We start from the raw sequence: 14,349 nt of genomic DNA, 5'->3' as shown, positions 1-14,349 counted from the left end.
GACCAGGGCCAGTCAGGTATAGAGTCTCAGGGAGACCTGGGACAGACAGGTGTAGAGTCTCAGGTAAGTGTGTTGAGCTCAGTTCATATTTTTGGAGGTGTGTGTCTGTCAGGGTGAGCAGATGATCTTCACCAGTGACTCACTCATTTACATTATGATCAGCTAATTTAACAAGTGTAAAAAAGTATTGTATTTCTTTTATATGGGGACACTTTTTAAAAATAAGTCATTATGTTTTAAGGTATTTTTGTGGCTTGATTGTAAACAACTTAAAAATAAATACATGAATTTAAAGAAGAATATTTTGGTCAATATAGTCATCTTTTTTATTGAATCAAGAGAAACACTGAAAAGAAGGATAATGGTACAGTCTCCATGCTACACTAATGATAGTTTTAAGGCTTTCCTCTGTGAACACGTCCTCTACCAGTAGAATTGGCTGTATTATTTGTGTCCCCTTCAAAAATTGCTCTTCCGAAATGTTATGTTTATTGTCCCTCCCTACTGTTCGATCAGATTTACGCCCATGCTGGCATCGGCCTGCGCCTCCACCCCTTCGTCCGTCTTTTTGCAACAACAGATTTAACACTATTATGTTAGCATGTAACACCAAAATAAATACCAGAAAGATCGACCATATTCACATGAAAAAAAAGTATCAGACTACCTTTCATAAATGATTTGCCTGATATTTTTTTCAACCACTTATTGGTGGAAGTGAAGGACACCAAATCACTCACAACACATCACTGGATATTAGGAATTTTCTTTATCAGGTTCACTCTTCATTCTTATTTGCATACTACATGTTTCAGTGTTCCTAAGTTTTAAAAATTACTGTTGCAAACCACAGTTTTTATGATTTGCCATATTTTATGGAAGTAAATGTCCTTTAAGTGTGTCTGACTAGTTTGACTGTGTGTCAGAGGCTACTGGGTTATTTTAATGCAGTTCTGTACTTATAGGAAGGTGTTATCATGGTGTGGTGGTCTGTCAAAGACTACTCTTTACCGGAGAAAGATCACCTGTGGTTGAAACAATTGTGGTACTATGAATGCACCTAAAGTACAAGACAGGTTTGCCACCTTTTCTAGTATGCCAGTTTCAGCTCCTTGTGGTTACACATTTTCACTTTGTTTGCTTGTGTGTTTAGTATGTTCCTGACAAAAATGTGCATGACAATTTTCCAAAACTGTTTAAAATATTTCTTTTACCTCAGTGACTATGTTTGAATAAGGCTAAGATTTTCTTCATATGTGGACAAATGAGTGTAAACTGTTGATGTTTTAGTTACTCTTTATATGTTACCTCTTATGTATGTGTAAAATACAAACTTTTCCAATTGAATTTAAGAGTACATGTGTAAAGGTTTATACGGGACGGAGGTGAAAAAAGTTAGTCTGGAGCCCTGTTTAAGAAGTTTTATGTCATTAAATGATTTTTACACCATGAACTTGAATTATGTTTGTTTGTCATTTCAGGCTCCAAGCAACCATAGCATCAGCATGACCAGAGATAGAACATTTAGTGTTAGATGGTGTACCTTGGGGAATCCACAGATCAACTCTTAAAAGGAGTATGCTGTAAGTTGAAGAACATGTTAAAATATAAAGAAGGTAATCTGTCTCATCTCTAGGGCTGGGTATCGACAGCCACATTGCTTCGATACTGACAAGTATTGAAAAGCGCCTGGTCATTCGGTATCAAATTTGATGCATAAGGAGTAAATCTCATCAGTGTCAGTGAGGCAATATGCATGCAGCATGCTTGTACCTAGAGCTAATAATGCTGCTGATTGGCTGGCTAAGGTTAATTTAACATCATAGATGTGCACCAGGAAAAAGACTACAGTATAATACTCCCAGAAACGAGGCTCACTAGGTGACCAGCCTGTGTTAGTGAATGTAGAATAACAGGTGTGCAACGGATCACAAAGTGCACAGACAAGTGTCATGAAGAAATTCATTTCTGTAGCGATGGATTGATTTAATTTCCAAAATTCTACAAATATTTACAACTGTGACTAAATTCAGACCATCATCTCTGGGGTCATTGAATTGTTTTCATGTGGTGGTGAGCCGATTAGATCCTTTTTAACTTACCTGGCATGAAAATATGCTTATGGAAGTACATTATTTCAAATTTTTCTACGTAACTGAAGTGCATCATGTGCAACAGCCAATTTGGGAGTTGTTCAATTAGAACCTTCTCATTTGGTGGTACAGTCTGAAATACCCAATGTTCTTGCTATTTTAGGACGCTAATGAAGACAGTGTGTTGCAGGACCTTGCTGTACAAAGGATTAAAATCTACAACATCAAGACTACTACGCCAGAGGGTCCTGATGACATCGGTATCGTAGTAGAGGGCGTGAAAGTTCTGACTGCTCTGGGTAACTTTCCAAGGGCTTGCTCCATGGTGCATATGCTGCATATGCAGGCAAGATGCAGGCAAGATACATATGCCAAGCATATTCAGCTTGCATGGTGCAGGCTGAGTATGCTTGGCATATGCAGTGAATCTTGTCTATCCCAAGGAGCTCAGGTACACACTTGAAGTCTTCCAGAAACTCCTCCTTGAGCTGGATTGTTCAAAGCTGTCCCCAAAAGTGAACAGCCTCAAGAATAAGCTACTAGCTTAAGAAAAGGGACCCTTGCAGAATGACAGGGAACAATTAAGTCACTGTCAAAACTGTCACATGGGTATCCACTCACTGTGGAGGGACTGCAAACTGTTACTGAAGGAGACCTTTGGAATTTCTGATGGGTTCAGTCTTTAGTATTTGGACTTGGAATTTAAAGATTACTTTTCATAAAAGTGACCAAATTAAACATAGACACCATAAAGATTGTTCACGCTGCCCTGATTGTTCTTAACTTGTTTCCACTTGATGAAAGTTTGGGCATTTTCTTTTTCAACTGTTAACTGAAAAATAGTGATTTTCAGTGCAACATGTGGTTGTTCAGAAATATCAAACCAACCATACTCATTTTACGGGAGTGGCATTGTGTTTTTGAATTTATATTGCCACAGGCAGCAGTTATTGTACCTTGTGATTCCTCTGTGTACACCAGGGATGCAAATATGACATGTTTTAATTGAGGAATTTGAACAAATGGGATTGTTTAAGTGAGTCCTATTTTAGCAAAAAGTAAAGAAGGCTAATGGAATTACATGACCTTATCCCATACTACATGTGATATTAATCAATTACTTTTAGCCGTTTGAAAAACATAATGGCCCTGACGATTTCAATTGGTACATAAATGAAAATGTAAGAAACATTTGCAGACTGAAAACATTGTCTTAATTTAAATACACTAACAGGACTAAACCTTAAATCACATCACAAATCACTGTGGACAATTAAGCCAATGATGTAGCAGAATTACACCATTCAAAACACCATTAAATGATTAAACATTTATTAACAAGAATCCCAAATGCCATTATATTGTGTCCCTATTGTACACATAAATGGTTTCTGCCTTTGTTTTCTTATAGCCTCTCTCTGTATTTTATTGTATTTTGGCATTTTGCACTAAACAACTTAGATAAACATGTTTAGAAAAAAAAATAGACAAATAAATGTTTACCTGCTGTTCTGATTATGCATGATGATTTGTTTACCCAATTTAAGTTACCTGTGGCACCAAGAAGGCATGATATTGAGTATATTATACATAGAAAAATGATGGCAACAAAGTGACATTCAATATAATTGAATAGATTGAAAGTAATGTGAAACAAATTAAAACTTCAATGTAAACAATTCATTTAGGTACGGATAAATAAGAAACGTAGTGTAAATGTGTTGAATTAGGCAACAATGTGCTAAAATAGTTCATATAATTTTATGTTAGTGAATACAACATTTTTATCCAGATATTTAGTCAATCTAAAGCAATTTCTCCTAGATATTAAGTAAATCTAAATTACTTTTGCTCAGATACTTATTAAACATAAATCAGTGTTCCTTGTGAAACTGATTTGGATTTACTAAAAAATATTTGGCTATATAACTTATGTTGCATGCTATTACTAAATCCAACATATTTTAAGTGTTGCTTTTATGAACATGTACTCATTTTTTTGTTTAAATGTAGTTAATTTATTCAATACTTTTTAATCAAAGTTGTAGAACTTAAAATCTATTCAATTATATTACGTGTCACTTTGTTGCCATACATTTAAGTAACCATTGGTCACATTTTTTACGATTTTATATTTTATATATATATATATATATATATATATAGAGCCTTGATATATCTCAGACATCAAGGCTGACTTCAAACAACCGAAGACAATTTATATTAAAATGCCTGCAAGCAATATACAGTACAGCTGATATCCAAAGGCCAATACCGACACAAAATGCTAAGATAAAAAAGGTATGATATTATAGCATGAATTTTTATAATAAGCATGGAAAAGCCTATAGAAGGCCTACACAATGGGACAGGCATGGTTTCAATTGTATAAGTCATTTATAAAATACATTAAAGCTGAATTATAAACATAAAGCATAAATATGGTGGTGTGTTCCTGGCAGCATATTACTAGTAAGTCCAATATCCTCCTCTTATTTCCAGCGTGGTCTCCATTAAATACTGAGGAATACATCTAGGGTTGGGTACCGAAACCCAGTTCCACTATGGAACCGGTTCCTACGCAACCGGTAGGAATCGGACCAGATTAGAATGCAAATTTCGGTTCCTCATTTTGGTTCCACTTAATGTGTCGACTAGGGTTGGGCGGTATCCAAATTTTGATACCGTCAAACCTCCTCCCTATTTTACAGCGGTATACGGTATTACCGTGACCAATTTAAAATCATGACGTAAGGCTCAGACAGCGTCACCAAACTCTTGGCTTGTGCACCGTTCAGAAACTGAATACCAAACACTAATACTGAAACAATAACATAACTTCCAAAAAACTACTTTCTCCTCCACACTGTCACGTGATGACAACCACACAATTACATAAATTATATTTTGTGGAGTGCAAGCGGGGCAGACGTGTGCTGGGGGGGCAGCAGCGCGTCGACAAACTGTTGCCGCTTGGCGAGGAAAATCCTGTCTGCCTCCACAGCCAGCGCCTGATAGTCTCTGGAGGAAGAGAGGGGGGAGCAGGCCAGTGCGGTGCGCACGGGTGCTGGAAGCTGCCGCAGGAAAATGTGGGCGAAGAGGAATGAGGGATCCACCGCGCCCAGCACAGCCAGCATCCTCTCCGTTAACTCAGACGGCTTGCTGTCGCCAAGGCCGTTCAGGGACAGCAGGCGGTCTGCTTTCTCCAGCTCCCACAGTTCAAAGAGGTCCAATAGGAATGTCTTGAGTGCGTCATACTTGCCGTTAGTCGGAGGAGCCTCTAACAGCGCCATAGCCCTGGCTGTCGTCAAGACATCTAAGGCCGATACCACGTGGAAATACTTTGCAACGTCCCGTGTTATTCCTCTCAGCTGGAACTGGGCCTCGACGTGCTGAAACCACAGCCGTGGGTTGTGCTGCCAAAAGTCTGGTAACTTGATGGTGGCCGCGTACATAGCAGCGACATTAGCCGCGCTGCTACTAGCGGCCGCTGCAGCAACAGCTGTTTCACCACCGTCGTCGTTTGACATAATTCAGCCTTTAACCCGGAACTTGTATATCATAAAACCTCTCCCTTAAAAGGTACAGTACCTTGGTGAATGTCTCAGTCTTACTTGTGGGTCACCACAATTTAATATTTAATCCTTGTCTCCTATATAAGTGCATTGCATTTTTTTTATGACTGTATTGAAACTGATACCGTTGCTATTTTTAGACCCCGTGGTATTACCGCCCAACCCTGTTGACTGAAATATTTTCCATCTGTCGCTCCAAAACGGACATAAAAATATCACACTCTCTCTGTAGTCTACTGTTAGCTAGCTACCATGAATGTAGGCTACTTTTAAAATGCCATATTTTCCCTCTGGGCTCACCAAAACACACGTAAAAGCCTTTCTTTGATGTCATTTTACAGTTTTTCAAGAATCTGTTTAGTAATCGGAATCAGTTATATAAAAAAAAAATAAATAAATAAAAGTAGTACTGGTTCGGCATCGGAATCGTAAAAATCCAAACGATACCCAACCCTAAATATATCTGGCGCTTAGGTTGCTAGATGTTCCAATTTGTTTAGCAGATGGTTGAACATTATCTTTATCTCACTTGGTGCTGGGCAGATCGTGTATAGGAAGTTTAGCAGAGCTTTTTTTTGTTGTTGCTGGAACCAGCTAAATGCTACTGCTGAAAACAGGGTTGACGAGAGCGGAGTTTGCGGGCCAGAAAAACAAAACAATGAGCTAAAAGGCTGAGAGGTTCTGTAGCTGAGGGGAAGTGTAATTATGCATGGCTTTGTAATTTCGAGCAACCCCTTTTGCATTACACAAAGTTATTTGATCCATTGTTGAGACCAAAAAGATATTGATTAGTGCAGCTTTAAGGGCATCCTGAAAATCCATATTCACTGCAAGCTTTTAAAGACTTATATTGATCCTGTTCCATTTCAGGTTTTGTCTTAACTTCCCGATTGCTGATGATCACAAGCAGCAGATGTCAGCCTACACAATGCGACACATTCCCACTAGTTAAAAGACAAAATATGGGATTAAGAGCACTTCCCTGTTGCTGAAATGCAAAAGGTTGATAGCCATGGTTAGGGCGAAACCTCCAATATAGTGGAATAGGAGAACAGTGACCAGCTGATATCTGAACCTTAAATGAGCAATGTTGACCAGATGTAGCCGCAAAGAACCAGAGACTTAAGCGCATTTCAGACAAGTGATTATTGTGTTGGAAACAAAGCTGTTTATCGTCTCACGCTGAACAATGGTCCCAAGTGGAGAGAGGCCCAAGGTAAGCCATTCAGAAACCGAGTGAATTAATGTGGCAGAAACAAGCAAAACAGGGCCAAAGACTGGTTGGTAACCATTAAAAAACAATATACAGTACATTTGCATACAATACTGGCCTCTTTCAGCTCTTTGGATTATCATCTAGACCACAGGTATTTTAGCCTAATCAGCCTCTGACATGAGTCCACACACACACACACACACACACACACAGCACCAGGTGTAGAGGTGTGTGTTCATGTGCGTCTGTCAACTCAACAGTCAGACTTTGACGGTACATGATGACTCCTCTTAAACCCATGACCCACCCCTGATCAGTTCTAACTGGCTAGACATGAGGCACAACAGCACCTGGAGTCACCTGATAACACCCAACATCATGACCTCACACACATTGGAATTGAACCAATATTTTTACTGGATGATTAAATCCATGTGGAGTGGCAGATGGGTGGGGTTTCCCTGTCCAGCACAGGACTAATAACATCAGGCTGTCAATCAGCTGTGACTAAGCAAACTGAATTTCAAATATTTGCAGAGAAACAGGCACAACCTATTTGCAACCTTTGTAGTGGCGCTGTAATGGCGACAGGCAGCAACAGAGTGCAGAGTGACAGTGTTGTCTTTTAACATTTAACCTGGTTTTAGCGTCCTTACTAACCTGGATTTTTAACTGATCTGCATGCAACGGTCATAACAATTACTCACCTTAGTTTGATGTGATGTTTTATCCTTTTTACGCTCTTATGCAAACTTTTGTGCATACTCTGCGAACAAAAAGAGTCCCCCCAATATACACGCGAGGTTCTCCTGTTCCTGCGTAACTCTGATGCGGGAATCGTGGACTCCCAGGCGGCTCTTCCACCAGAGATCATCCGGTCGGCAGCCCCCGCAGAGAACCAGAGTTGGGCACCCAGGACAGGAGTGAGGAAAAGGGGGAGACGCGGCGGCGTACGGCAAAGATTGAAGCAACAAGGCCATCGTCGGATACCTCTTCCTTCAATTATCCTCGCAAATGTCCAGTCCCTTCGAAATAAAGTGGACGAGCTTCAGGCAAAAGTAAAGTTCCTTTCAGAATACAGATCCGCCCGTCTCCTCGCCTTGACAGAGACGTGGCTCAAAGATCAGGATCCACTCTCTGATTTTGAGTTGGACTGTTTTGGGGAACCTGTCCGTCTTGACAGAGACTCCACAGTGATGGGAAAATCACTTGGTGGAGGCTTATGTCTTTATATAAACAAGAAATGGTGCAATACTGTGATTGTCAGAGAAAAACTGTGTACTCCTGATATAGAACTTTTGTCTTTATCTCTACGCACCTTTTATCTGCCCAGGGAATTCCCACAGATATTTGTAACACTTGTTTATATTCACCCGAAGGCTAATGCCGACCCAGCGACTCGGGCTATGGTGAAGTGTGTGCAGCGGCTTCAGGGGATTTCACCTGAAGCACCAAACTTCGTCATGGTATCAATATGTCACCTGTACAACATGACAGACCAAAAGGCTGGACCTCTGTTATGGATCCGTCAAAGGTGCTTATAAATCCTACAACAGAGCTCCACTTGGCATGTCCAATCACAACTCTGTTTATTTGGTTCCGTCCTACACACCGGTACTGAAGAGAAACAAGCCGGAACGAAAGTTGGTTCCGGTTTGGTCAGAGGACTCAATCCAGTGTCTACAGGAATGCTACTGCTGTACTGATTGGGATCTATTTAAAAATGAATGTAAGGATATTGATGAGCTTACAGAGACTGTCTCCGCATACGTCACCTTCTGTGAGGAGTTAGTCATTCCTAGAAAACTCATTTCCATATATCCAAATAATAAGCCTTGGGTCTCCAAATCAGTTAAAAGCATAATTAATCAACGAAATATTAGCTTCAACCAAGGTAACATGACTCAATATAGAGTATTTCAAAAACAAGCTAAAACGGAACTTAAGCTTGCAAAACTTAACTATAAAGACAAAGTTGAGAACATGCTGAGCACAGGCAACTCACATCCTGCATGGGAGGGCCTGAGAGACATGATGGGGATGCAGTCTGAGAAGTGTCCGATTTCCCTCAATGGCATGTCAGACCATGCCCTCTCAAATGAACTGAACACTTTCTATAATCGTTTTAATACTTATGATTTTTGTGAGGAGTTGTCAGTCGCCCCTGGGCAGAGCAATGTCCAGGTTGACAGAAACAAGGTCCTGGCACTCTTCAGAGGTGTTAAGGAAAGGAAAAGTCCTGGCCCTGACGGCATTGGAGGCTGTATATTAAAGAACTGTGCTGAACACCTGGCAGACATTTTTTGTTTTATTTTCAAAATGTCATTACATCTCCACACCGTTCCTAACCTTTGGAAAGACTCAATTATTGTACCGGTGCCTAAAAATAAGGCTCCAGAGTCTTTAAATGACTTTAGGCCTGTGGCACTCACGTCCCTTATTATGAAGACATTAGAGAAGCTCGTGAAAGACGAACTTTTGAACTCTTTACAGGATCTACTAGACCCGCTTCAATTCACCTACAGACCAAAACGGGGAGTGGAAGATGCAGCATGTACTCTTTTTAACTTGATCTATACCCATCTTGAGGATGCAAAGAGCTTTGTGCGGCTGCTTTTTATTGATTTTTCTTCAGCCTTTAATTGCATTCAACCCCATATTTTGGCAGGTATCTTAAAGAATACTTTTAATATTGATCCTAGTCTTATCTGTTGGCTGATGAACTTTTTAACTGACAGGTCTCAACGCGTGAGAGTGAATAGCATCTTATGCAATGTTCTCTTTTCCTCCACCGGTTCCCCCCAGGGCTGCGTCCTCTCCGCGATCTTATTTATTTTATATACAAATGCATGCCAAAGCCAGCACACCAGGCATCATATCATTAAGTTCGCTGACGACTCGGTAATAGTGTCGCTGCTGACGCACAACGACCCTGAGTATAGCGCTACCTTAAATGATTTTACAGAGTGGTGCAAGTCGTCTTTTATGAACATTAACGTGGCAAAAACTAAAGAAATGCTGATCGACTTTAGGAAGAATCCCCCCACCCTCTCTCCCACCCTTATTAATGATCAAGCTATCGAAGTAGTGAAGCAATACAAATACCTCGGTATTATAATAGACGACAAACTCACCTTCGAGCCTCAAGGTGATGCGGTCTGTAAAAAATCACACCAGCGCATGTTTTTTTATCGTAAACTTCGCAATTTTAATGTCAATAAGACCTTTATGAGGAGGTTTTATTGTTGTTTTATTGAAACTATTCTCTCTTTCTTTTGCCTTTGTGAGCTGGTTTGGGTCCCTCACTCTTAAAAACACAAACAGGCTGCAATACATAACTAAAGCGTGTGGCAAAATTTCCCACAACTCTCTGACTGACTTAAAATCGCTATATGAGACAAAGACCTTAAAGAAGGCCCAGTCAGTCCTGGCTGATATAAGCCCCCCCCCTGAAGAAGGCCCAGTCAGTCCTGGCTGATATAAGCCCCCCCCTGAACAGCTACTTCATGTTGTTGCCGTCTGGCCGCAGATTCTGTCTGCCTAAATGCAGGACAAACAGACACAGAAACTCTTGTTCCTGCTGCTATAGGCTTTGTTAATAACTCAATGTGAGACGTGGACTTCTGTGTAGTATGTATCTATTTATGTCCTCTATTGATAGTGTCTGTTGTTTGTATGGCTTCTGTGTTTATGTTGCATTCTATTGCTGCGCAACGAATTGCCCCTCGGGGATAATAAAGACTCCTTGACTTGACCAACCTATTTGCAACCTTTGATTCAGTCCGGCTGTCGCAGTGAGGATCCTGTTTCAGCATGAGTCATGTCCATCTCGTTCTGAGAGCACCGAGCTTCGTCACGACCCAACTATGAATCCTTCACATAGGAACAACACACCTCAGTGTTGGACTGATGGGTAACTGTGGACAATTCTTATATTGTAAGTAGGCCTGTAACAATTGTAACATATTGGTCTAATCGCAATTATTTTACGTATACACCGTTTGGGTTTAACCACAATTAATTGCCAACATTAGCCTAGGTCCTAAGGGGTAGGACTGTTGATGGCAATTGCCGATTTGGTATTGATATACCGAATTGAAATTATACAAGTGATTACTGGTGTTTTTTATTGATGAGGATAAATGTTCTATTGTCAATTTTATGTTCATTTAAGGAAAAATTACAATGTGTTATAATAAAGAGGCGTGGTTTACTTCATAGGCTGTGTACTTGTGTTGTTACATTATCTGGGTCACATAACCGTGATATGATCAAAAGATATATCCAGGGATTCATTCAAAAGTTTAAATTTTATCTTAAAAAGTAATCATATATTATTATTTTTTATTTGACTGAAAGAGACAATTACATTAATCACTATTATTTCTGAGACAATTAGTTGTACAGCAAAATTTGGAATTGTTACAGCTCGGGTTCTAAGAATGTACAATAGACACAGGGCACACATATGATCCTAATTTATATAAGGAACAATGTGGGTGGGTTTGGTGATGTAGAGTCTTCAGTAGCTCAGGGGGCTGAGGAATAAATTACAGTTTGGGCAAAGGAACCTGTAACAAACTTGCCAGTTGAGAGACCCGAGGACAATTCCACGTCTTATTTTTGTGGTTTTGGTCATTATTTCATATTGTTAAGATAGCATCGTACTCACTTACTGGCACACAGTGATTATTGAAGGCAGCCCAAATGAGCATATAAACGTTAGACTGTAGTAGGGTACAGTTTACAGAGATGTTAGTGCATAAATCAAAACGGAAACTGTAAAAGTAGTGGGGACAAAATATGAATTGCCAGTTGAAATGACACCCTTGCTGTGATCTTGGAACCTTGCTAAACAAAAATTGCAGTTTGGCCAGATTATCTAAACCCGTGGTTCCCAACCTGGGGGTCGGGACCCCGCCAGGTGGTCACAAGACGATTGAAGGGATATGAAAAGCCTGTTACACAAAACTGTTTTCTGAAAAGAAAGTTTACAAACTGTTATGAATATGTTAGGTTCCATTCTGCACAGCCTCTGAACAAAGCTTCTCTTATCCGTTTTAATTTGTATCATAAATTGAAACACTGTTTTCGATCCTGAAGATTTATCTGCGTGAACCAACCTTCAACCAATCCTGCTGTCCTATGGAGTCTTATCTTTCTACTCCAACATCATGCAAGGGAATGGAGCGATTGTTAGAAAATGTATACATCCCATTCAACCTTTAGAAAAAAATGTTTTTACTTGTTTTTATTCAGTGAAAGTTCTCTAAGAGGAAGCCTGTCTTTCCAATAACGCCCTAATCACATTCACACAGTTACACACAGTGGCGCTGGCAGGATTCTATTTTGTAATAAGAACAGCCCGCTGAAGCGGTTTACTGAGCCAGAAATCAGCTGTTCTTATATTATTTAATGTGAATGAGATTGTGCTGCTAGCATACTTTTCTCAATCATAATGACCAGATGATGAAAATATTTTACTGAAGCGTTTTGTAAAAGAGAGAGGGGGAGGCGCTCAGACCAGACAGCTGTCAGCGAGCCTGTACAGAGATATGAACAACAGGATTCCTCTGTGTGCCATGTCAACATCATATCTCGAATTTGATCAAAGACGGGACAAGCCTCATAACCCCAATCTTCACGTCCATGTTAACACACATGATTCAAACATGCTATAGCTCCGTCCGTGGGTTTAGCATTCAGCAACCCAGCCTGTTCTCATGAACCATTTGTTCAAAAAGCTACGAAAGGTTATGCACTGTAATTCCTAAGCATTCCACTTTTTGCTGTATTCACAGTAAAGGCCACTGTATAAAAACGCAGCTGGCCGCGAAGGGAGGAGGTCGGGGGTGATGGGTGGGCATGAACTCACAGGACTTTCAAGCCAGAGAGCAGAGTTCACTTCCCAGGGAAAACTAAAGACTTTCACCCAGGAAATGTGTGTTCCTTAGGACCATTTTAAACCAAACCACCATCTTTTTCCTAATCTTAACTAGTCGTTTTGGTGCCTAATCTTAACTTTCGTCGTGGCAAAACGCTCGTATTTTGTGGACTAGATTTAACCGTAATGTCGGCCAAAACGACCGGCAGCTCGCGGTGCTTTGTGCCCGGCTTAAAGATGAACTGAAAGAATAAACGTTGATAACGTGTTGGTTATGACAAATAAAAATAAATTGCACTAAAAATGTTAATTAAAAACAAAAAATCAATATAGCTTTTTTTTAAGCAACACAAAAATTACGTTTGTTAGTATTAGAACGCTGACAATGTCGATGACGTCACTGGCATGGTAGGACCTGCGAAGGTATATAGGCTACAGTGCAGCATATTAAATACACATGAAAATCAGTCATTTTAATGGCATGGGTTACGCATTTGAGCCTGTGAGGGACAGGCCTGTAGTGTCTGACTACCACCACATGGAGGACGATCCGTTTCAGGCTCCACCTTCGGATCGTTTGGGGGGGGGGAGTGACTGGTGTGTATGTGGGCTCTGCCGGAGCATGGATACTGCAACTGAATCCATCTGTTGCAGAGAGGTCAACCTGGACCATTTACTGAGGGCTGTAGCCTACTGTCATGCACTCTCATTTATTGTATCCAAGCACATTATGCATTTTAGGAAATAGAGACTGCTTATATATAGTGTGCATTTAGAGAAAATAGAAAAAGGTCCTGTGCGTTTTAGAAAATCGAGGCAGATAAATGGAAAATGTGACTGGACGAATTCATCCAATGGGATCGCTTGTTAAGTTAGCTGCACGCAAAATGTTAAAACCAAAATAGTTTGAAAAAAATAAATAAATAAGTTAGCTGCACGTAGGAGAGTCACCCCAGGTTGACCATAGATGCACGGAGGACTCACGAGTTTTGCCGTTAACTTTAGGCTAGTGCAGAGTTGGCAGATTTTTTCCTTGTGGTCGTCGATGGATATTGCACAAATGGATACTGCACATATACCTCTTATTATGGAAATAGCAGCTTTTTCTGCGAGTTGAACTCCCTCTGCATCAACAATGTGCCCTGAGACATCAGCTAGCTTCAGGGTGAGTAGAAAGGGACATTGGATTCTGTTACAGACCCGCTGTGGTTTAGTTAGCAGCTAGTAACATTATTATTGATCTGTGATATCATCGGCGTCATGGTTTATTTATACAGTCTATGGTCGGAGCGCTAGCTTGTGGAGTTTGACATTAGTGCTTCCACCGTGTTTAGCTGCTAGCCCTTTCCCTAGGTTGGATCGTTTGGTATCTAGCTTGGTTTTGTGACTCAATTTCAATGAATGCCCAGTGTGTCAGTCTCAGTTTTGTTCAACGCTATGAAGCCTATACCTCAGGCTTTATTTGTGCGTGTAAGTGAATATGTACGTGTGTTGTGTATATCACAATAACGTTCCATCCAGCCCTTTGCCTAGTAGATTGCTAGCATGCTGGATAACAGCTAAACCTCTCTGTCCTCTGCC

General features: G+C 40.4%; 1 long non-coding RNA gene across 1 annotated transcript in view; it reads right to left on the bottom strand.

Moving 5' to 3' along the window:
- Nucleotides 1-14,349, bottom strand: part of LOC144536976 (uncharacterized) — a 36,192-nt gene that overhangs the window by 73 nt on the left and 21,770 nt on the right. The window contains exon 3 of the long non-coding RNA XR_013503795.1: nucleotides 1-36. This exon is cut by the window's left edge and continues 73 nt beyond it. This is a non-coding gene — a long non-coding RNA (uncharacterized LOC144536976). The remainder of the gene's footprint in view (nucleotides 37-14,349) is intronic.

Source organism: Sander vitreus, chromosome 22 (genome assembly GCF_031162955.1).
Source record: "Sander vitreus isolate 19-12246 chromosome 22, sanVit1, whole genome shotgun sequence".
Classification (NCBI taxonomy): Eukaryota; Metazoa; Chordata; class Actinopteri; order Perciformes; family Percidae; genus Sander; species Sander vitreus.
This window is presented reverse-complemented; position numbering and strand designations above follow the sequence as displayed.